The sequence below is a fragment of the Oncorhynchus nerka genome, linkage group LG26 (genome assembly GCF_034236695.1).
Source record: "Oncorhynchus nerka isolate Pitt River linkage group LG26, Oner_Uvic_2.0, whole genome shotgun sequence".
NCBI classification, from domain to species: domain Eukaryota; kingdom Metazoa; phylum Chordata; class Actinopteri; order Salmoniformes; family Salmonidae; genus Oncorhynchus; species Oncorhynchus nerka.
This window is the reverse complement of record NC_088421.1, coordinates 29,890,081-29,899,031: the sequence shown is the minus strand read 5'-3', so window position 1 is coordinate 29,899,031 and position 8,951 is coordinate 29,890,081. Positions and strand designations below refer to the sequence as shown.

The 8,951-nt window shown below is 44.2% G+C and overlaps 1 pseudogene; it reads left to right on the top strand.

The window, feature by feature from the left end:
• The first annotated feature begins 54 nt into the window (after nucleotides 1–54).
• On the top strand, nucleotides 55–8,292 carry LOC135564691 (progranulin-like; annotated as a pseudogene).
• Nucleotides 8,293–8,951: the final 659 nt, after the last annotated feature.

The following is an 8,951-nucleotide window of genomic DNA, read 5'->3' as shown; positions in this document are numbered from 1 at the left end:
TATGTAAACCATTCAGAATGTCGAATAGCTAGGAAGACATTTAGGGGCGTGAACATATTTCCTGCACTTGATATTTTGTTGTTGAGAAACTTCAGCGCGTTCAGGAGTCGGCTACATTGTCAAGGAGCGCTGACACCTGTAAAGTCACTGAGATAGAGGTAAGGTCAACTTTTTTTTATGTAGATAGTGCCAAGATCTCAATGACAAATATATGAAATTCTAAACTTCTCAAGTGAAATTGCACCAAATGTTCTACTTCAAATTAAATTGCATATATTGTTTATGCTATCCTTGTCATTGCTTTTAAATTGTTGTCATTGTTCATTGTCTTTTGTTATAACAATTACAAATCATTTAATATGGACCTAGGTGGGTGGATCCATTTTTTAAATTCTAAATGCACTTTCTGACCAACATGGTTGAGTGTGTGCCAATAGAAAAAGAAGCATGATGATATGTCAGGGTCCACAGTTCTTCTGGAACTGTTAAAGACCATGTTCGTCTCCTTTTGAAACCACCTTGTCACAAAATACAGTAAGTGAACAGTACTGATTGTCAGGTGAATATTGTCTGTGGTTAATACACCTCTGTTCCCTATTGCTCTTGATACCACAATGAAGGAAAGTATCTCTTATGGGAGGCACTTGGCTCAGATTAAGGGGAATTTTCCTTTCATAAAAACAGGTAAACTGAAAGTAGAAATACTGTATGCTGCATCATTTTTGTGTCTAGTAGCCTAAACAACACTGAAGCAATGGTAGACTGCTTTAATGATCTCCCATATGAAGCTCAGCACTTAGTAACAGTATAATCATATCCCCTTTTCTGCATCATAGATTCATTATTTACATGTGGTTGCATATGAGGAGGGCTTTGTCCTGGTAAGAATGTGGAACTGTTAACTTTCTGAAGCTCACCCCATGGAACATAAAAGAGGAAGTGAACCTATGAAAATAGCTTGGGGAATTTTGATATACTTTAGTAGGCTACAGCACTACCCAGTTAAGAGGAAAGTGAGAGTGCTGTCTAGATTTAGTTCTGATGACTTCATTGTTGAGAATTTATGCATTTCTGTACAAAACAGCTTTCTAACATTTGTCAGTTATTGATTGTACAATAAATGCATATAATATATAGTTTGTGTTACAAGTTATTTCTGTCTCTCTCTTTCTCTCCAGATGCAGAGGTATCTGGTGTTCTGTATGGCCCTGCTGGCCCAGGTCTCTGCTGATGACTGCCCAGGCGGAGAGGTGTGTGAGGAGGGCAACACCTGCTGCAAGGTCCCCTCCGATGGCTATGCATGTTGCCCAATGTATCAGGTATGTATGGGGTGGTGCCCGCAGAGCTTAGCCCTTAGCTTTATTTGCAGCCTGAACCCGAGTTCCCCAACCCTTGTACACTGAATTATATCTATTAGAAGTGTACAAACCAAATAGGTAGACTATGGTGTCATTGTCTCTTACCCTGAAATAGATACCTCTTTAATTGCACCCTTGTGCTAGCATTCTCTCGTAGTATCTGTTTGGTCTGTAAGATGTGAGATTCTAACACACTTTGTTAATCAAACTACTCTCTTACCATTTATCTCAGGCTGAGTGCTGTGAGGATCATATCCACTGCTGCCTTGAGGGAACACTCTGCGTTGTGAATGAGTCCATGTGTGTGAATGGAACTGTCTCCCTACCATGGGTGGAGAGAGTCTCTGCTAAACAGTCCATATTTCCTAAAGTAAGAATGTCAGTGAATCCAGGAAGAAAGTTTAGATGACCATTAACAACGTTGAAATGCACTGTAACAATGACTCCAGTTGACTTTCATGGCAATATGTGTCCCTGTTTTCAATCATTCACATTGTTGAGGAAAACTCGTTGGAGGAATCAGGCAGAACTCATTTATCAGCAATAAGAGTTTATTCAAGCAACTGCAGGGATGATCACTACACAAAGAACTGCTTACCCCTCTCTTAAAGCTTTATACAAACAAGAATCGGTTCTAACCAGTTCTCACAGCCTACGATTGGGGAGTGATAAGATCTTTAGAGATCTAAATAGACAAAACTAGAATTCAGCCTGGTTACGGCTTTAGTGGCCCAGAGATAAGGAGCCAAAAACAAATCAATACTTTGTGAGGTGTGTGAAGAGGGTACTGAAAATTAACAGTGAAAAGTACATACAGTACTATTCAACTCAAGCATTTACATAGCATTAGACTGTAACAAAACCATTTTTCCCCAACAACGTAATTAACCTAGATGAACGTAAGGAAATCAAAAATACTATGATCAGTCATGTTTTTTGTCATTGAAAAAGTCAAATTTATTTTTTTCTACCTCTCTAGTCTTTCAGAATGATCAGTGCATATGCCGGGAATGAGGATGATAACATCTGCCCTGACAAGTCCCACTGCCCCGAAGAGTTCTCCTGTCTGAAGGCCACTACAGGCTATGGTTGCTGTCCTGTTGCTCATGTAATAACCTAACCACTGCTGCAATCTAGCCTTTTGCGCCAGATTCATACTGTTATATCGTTCACATAAACATGCATTGGTGTCAATGGAAAAACTGGAGTTATGTGCACAAATATCAAGTTAGGATGCAGGCCTGAGTGAATAGTAAATTGATATAATGTACACACAGGCAGTGCCTTGCTCTGATGGGAAACATTGCTGTCCTGAAGGCCACCAGTGCAGCACAGACTGCAGCTCCTGCATCAAACAGACAGGTTAGACTCTTGTGGAGTCACATGTTGCCATCTTATGCTTCTGTTGCAACATCATCACTAACCCCTCTGCCTTCTTCCACCCCGGTAGAGCCTGTTGTTGCAGTGATGTGCAGTGACAGAGAATCTGAGTGCCCAGTGGGAACCACATGCTGTGAGACTCCAGATGGGAGTTGGGGGGTGCTGCCCCATGCCCAAGGTACAGGGGGGGCTATATGGAGGGGGCTAGGGGGTTATTATCATGGATTTGCGAGTCAGGAATAATATTGGTCCTTTGAATGTGTGACATGTACACTCTCCAGTGTCTGTAATCACTCAATGGAGAGCTGTCTAATCAAGGATTTGCATGGCCTATGTGCTAACCCTTTGTTTATATATGGTCATCTCATAAGGTGATTCTCTGTGTGTCTGTGTGCACTGACCAGGCTGTGTGCTGTGAGGATAAGATTCACTGTTGTCCTGAGGGCAGCACCTGTGACATCAAGCAATCCAAGTGTATATCCACTACCAACAAGGAAATGCCCATGTGGGCTAAGTTCCCTGCCCGCAAGAGGGCAGAGTGGGAAAACCAGAATGGCAGGTTTCACCCCCCCCCCCCAAAAAAAGGCATATTTTCCTGATCTATTTTTGTACCAATCACTGTCTGGATGTTAATGTGTATATGATAATTTTGCTGTACGTGCTTTCAGAAGTTGCCCAAGTGACGACACCTATTCCAGTCACTACCACCTCAGCCAATAGGAGTCCTGCTTCTCTTTGGGAGGGTACTTCTCCACCCTTCATTAGGACAGGAGGTATGACATTACCCTTCTTCTTAGAACAATACATTAGTGTTGTGTATTATTTTGTTAGCTCGTCCAGTTGTGTTGATCGCTAACACCCTGCTGTCTCTCCAGACGTTCCCTGTGATGAGTCAACGGCCTGTTTGGATGGAACCACATGTTGTAAAACACAGGAAGGAGGATGGGCATGCTGTCCTCTGCCACAGGTATACTATGTCTCATACTGTAGGGGCCCATTCACTCTCTTAGCTAATCCTTTTCTTCAAGATAGATCAACCTGATTGCATGTCTTTTGCTTCTCCTGTGACAGCTTCCCCTTTTTGTTTGGGTTCTTCTCTCTTCCAGGCAGTTTGCTGCAGTGACTTCGTCCACTGCTGCCCACATGGTAAGAAGTGCAACCAGGCTGCCCAGACGTGTGACGACCCCTCAGGCTCCCCCTATGAGCCCTGGCTGAAGAAGGTTCCTGCTGTGCCTCGGGAGGGTAAATTGCCAGGAGATGTTACCTGTGACCCCACCCACGTGTGTCCCGACAACACCACCTGCTGCAAGACAGCGTCAGGAGGCTGGGCCTGCTGCCCCTTGCCTGAGGTAAGGACAAATAGATATGGCTACTACTGCTGTGGATAGGCAAATTAATGAATGGCCTCTTAACTTGACTGCTCTGCGATGCGGTGAGAGATTCTGTATGACTAACAAAGAGGCACTTGGTCTTTACGACATCCCAACATCACTTCCTCATTATTTACTCCTGTCAGCTTGCTGCTGCTTGTGATCTTAACCTTTCTTCTGCCTTGTTAAGGGGTTTTGGAGCTTGAACCAATTGTTGTTTTAATAGCATTGAAAAGTAGAACTGGGAAACTGGGTAATATAGGGAGTCACAACTTTTCTCTAACTTGCATAATCTCTTCTGCTACCAGCAATACCTCTACATAATTCCTATAAAGGCTTGTGAGTCTTAAATGGCAGAAAATGTTTGTTGTGTGTCTATCCCTTCCTCCCTCCAGGCTGTTTGCTGTGAGGACCATGAGCACTGCTGTCCCCATGGCACCACCTGTGACCTGGCTGGCCTCACCTGTGATGGTCCCTCAGGGTCGGAGCCCATGGTGGTGAAGGTGCCAGCTCTCACAACCCTGGCATCTGATCATGAAGAGGCAGCCACAGACCAGCAAGGGGTGCAGGTGGATGACATGGAGCTGCCTACAGAGGATGACAAAGGTGATGAAGATGAGGAGGGGCCCAGGACACCATATGACGCCCACACCACCTGCTGCTTTATTAAATATTTTGTTAGCTCGTCCAGTTGTGTTGATCGCTAACACCCTGCTGTCTCTCCAGACATTCCCTGTGATGAGTCAACGGCCTGTTTGGATGGAAACACATGTTGTAAAACACAGGAAGGAGGATGGGCATGCTGTCCTCTGCCACAGGTATACTATGCCTCATACTGTAGGGGCCCATTCACTCTCTTAGCTAATCCATTTCTTCAAGATAGATCAACCTGATTGCATGTCTTTGCTTCTCCTGTGACAGCTTCCCCTTTTTGTTTGGGTTCTTCCCTCTTCCAGGCAGTATGCTGCAGTGACTTCGTCCACTGCTGCCCACATGGTAAGAAGTGCAACCAGACTGCCCAGACGTGTGACGACCCTCAGGCTCCCCTATGAGCCCTGGCTGAAGAAGGTTCCTGCCGTGCCTCGGGAGGGTAAATTGCCAGGAGATGTTACCTGTGACCCCACCCACGTGTGTCCCGACAACACCACCTGCTGCAAGACAGCGCCAGGAGGCTGGGCCTGCTGCCCCTTGCCTGAGGTAGGGACAGAGAGATGTGGCTACTACTGCTGTGGATAGGCAAATTAAGGAATGGCTTCTTAACTTGACTGCGATGCGGTGAGAGATTATGTATGACTAACAAAGAGGCACTTAGTTTTGGTCTTTACGACATCCCATTATCACATCCTCATTCTTTACTACTGTCAGCTTGCTGCTGCTTCTGATCTTAACCTTTCTTCTGCCTTGTTAAGTGGTTTTGGAGCTTGAACCAATTGTTGTTTTTATAGTATTGAAAAGTAGAACTGGGTAACTGTGTAATATAGGGAGTCACAACTGTTCTCAATACTTCTACATCATTTCTATAAAGGCTTGTTGTGTGTCCTTTCCCTTCCTTAAGGCTGTTTGCTGTGAGGACCATGAGCACTGTTGCCCCTATGGCAGCACCTGTGACCTGGCTACCCTCACCTGTGATGGTCCCTCAGGGCCAGAGCCGATGGTGGTGAAGGTGCCCACCCTCACAACCCAGGCACCTGATCATGAGGAGGCACCCGTAGACCACCAGGGGGTGCAGATGGACGACATGGAGCTGCCTACAGCGGATGATGACAGTGACGAAGACGAGGAGTTGCACAGGACACAGTGTGACGCCCACACCAGCTGCCCAAAGGCCGCCACCTGCTGCTTTATGAAGTCCACCCAGAAATGGGGCTGCTGCCCACTGCCACAGGTGAGTGTTACAGTAATGGTTAGTGCTGAGCAATTGGTGCTTTTGAGGTCTGTTCGGTTTCGGTTCGGTTATGAAAAAAATAATAACGGATTTCGGTTTTGTTTATTTGGGTTGAATGCTGTAACAGCACAGAATAAAACAATAAAGTCCCATGATGGAAGTGACTGGCCATTACTGCTTATCACATTGCTTTACTTTAATAAAATATTAGGTTTTGTGTGTATTACATTTGTTTTAATTTATAACTTTGTTATTTCATTCCAATTCATCATTTAATCTCTATAGAGCTGCTGCCTATGCTGTCTGACAAAATAACTATTTTGTAGTTCTTCAACATAAATAAGGCATACTTTTATGACTGCTGAATACCAACTAGCATTCACTTTGATCATGTATTTTCAGGTAGAGATACCTGGTGAAGCAACAGCTGCTCCAAAGGCAGTACAGTATGAAGATAGGCAGAAACTGCTTCTCCACTGAAAATATCCAATCACGCTTGTAGGCGATGTCATGGCGACGATTGGCTATCTAAGCTCATGCGCAGAAACGCCATTGGGTCTAACGGGCATCACGCGCCGAACTGCGATGTTCATGCCACCAAATCAAAGGCACTTCAATATAGTAATTTTTTTATTAAAATTAAAACGTGTAAGATTGTCACTTTCATGAGGTTGGAGTAATAACTTGTTCAACTATTTTAAGACGTTGGCTCAAATCTAGGTTGTACCTTTAGATTTGAGGAAAAAAAATGTAAGGACACTTTTTTTTACTTGTCCCATTGACTTCTCAAACCCCAGCCTGGTCTGCTTCTCAAGCCTCTCTATATCCCTTCTGTAGCAGGCATGAAAGAAACTCAGACCGGACAAGTCGATGCGCAATGGATTATAGTCATTGTAGTTAATTACAATGTTTTATGCGCTAAACTATGTAGAATATTGGCTTGTTGAAACAACTCCTACAACATCTCACAGTTGAGGCTGGATCTGATTTATCTCTAAAGAAACTGCAACGATGCGCATTGAGCTTATAAAAATAAATAAAGAATAAAGAAATGGAATTAAAATAATTGAACTGACATCGGTCAATTAGTTGTGATAACCAAAATATTGGTTAATCACTCAGCACTATTAATGGTGTTCCCATTAAGGAAGGATTTTAGGGAATGAAAGCCCTTTCCCTCACTACTCCGCTGTTCCCTCTTCAGGCAGTGTGCTGTGCTGATGGAGAGCACTGCTGTCCCAAAGACTACATATGTGATATGAGCAAGACTTCCTGCTCTAAGGGTGGCGTGGTGATCCCATGGTACAACAAGCTGGCAGCTGAGCCAGATGACAGTGCCCTCACTGCCCCCTCTCTGTGAAGTGTGACACCCAGAACAGATGCCCTGAAGGCTCCAGCTGCTGCCAACTTTCCACAGGACAGTAGGGCTGCTGCCCACTGCGCAAGGTTTGTGTGAGCGAGGGTGTGTGTTGGTATGCACATGCGTATAGAGAACCCTAGAAACAGTTTTGCTCTGCTATCTCACATGGGGAACCTTTCATGTCTGTACCACATCTGGCTGTGATTGGGAGTCCCATAGGGCAGCGCACAATTGGCCCAGCATTTGTCCAGGGTAGGCTGTCATTGTATATAAGAATTTGTTCTTTACTAACTTGCCTAGTTAAATTGAAATAAAAATAATTTCTCTGTCTTGTCTCCTGTATAGGCTGTGTGCTGTGGAGATGATGAGCACTGCTGTCCACAGGGCTACAGCTGTAACATGGGCTCAGGGACTTGCCAGAAGTTAATGTTTCTTCAGTTCCAGACTGTACCCTAACTCGGGTGTCTGCGCCTGAGCCCCGACCCCACAGGAGAAGGAAATCCACTGTGGGGGCCGTTTGTCTGCAATAATGAGGAGACATGCTGCAAGGTCTCCGCCACTACATGGGCCTGCTGTCCCGTTCCAAATGTATGATACACCTCCGCCCTCTCACCACAGACACCACAAACGCTTCTAGAAATGAAAATGACATACTAATGTTAGTGAAGTTCAAGACTAAGGCATCTACTCCCCTTCTATTGAATAGTCAAATTCCTATGGTTTCTCTCATTGCTTCCTCAATCTCTTTTTACTCTCCCTTCCACCTTATCCCTGTCCTCCTCCACCTGTCCTCTAGGCGGTGTGCTGCAGTGACATGAAGCACTGCTGCACTATTGGCTACACCTGTGGTGAGGGAGGGTCCTGCACCAGTCCACTGGCTTCAAATGGGACCACTGGCAGGTGTTCTTCTCCAACAAGAAAGAGGCCCTGCGTGTGTGACAACATTGGGGCTAGACCCATCATCCTCCAACCGTTGGTAGGCCCACACTCCACCACCAGACGCATTGCACTAATGAAGGGACGCAGGAGCTTAATATCACTGTTACAGTATATCAAATTGTGTTTTTATAGAGGAAAAATTGTGTGTATATATAGGAAAGGGAAGTGAAAATAGTAACATTTTGCGCCATTGGTAGGTGCTTGGAATGTTACTACATTTATTTCAAGAGATACCCATGCTTGCTCATGAACAGAAACTATCAAGGATTTGAAATCACTCCAAAAATTAGATACCAATGTTGAACAATCTTTTAGGGTTGTGGCTCAGGGAAGGATTGGAATGTGATAAAACTAGTTGTAAGATACTATCAAGATTGACACAGAGGAGCATATAAATGACAAGAACTTAGTACTGTTTTACAATGTTTGTTACCTTTTAAACAGGAAAAGTGTTGTGTTTTTTAGTTGATCATGTGAAGTGCCATTGTGCCTCATAGTTTCAGGTATACTTTTGAAATGCCTTTTTACATTAGTCTGCCATATGTAGGCCATCATTGTAAATAAGAATTTGTTCTTAACTGATTTGTCTAGTTAAATAAAGGTTAAATCAAATAAATATGCCACCCTGTGGCTGAACTATTACTGTCTACTTGGGAAGA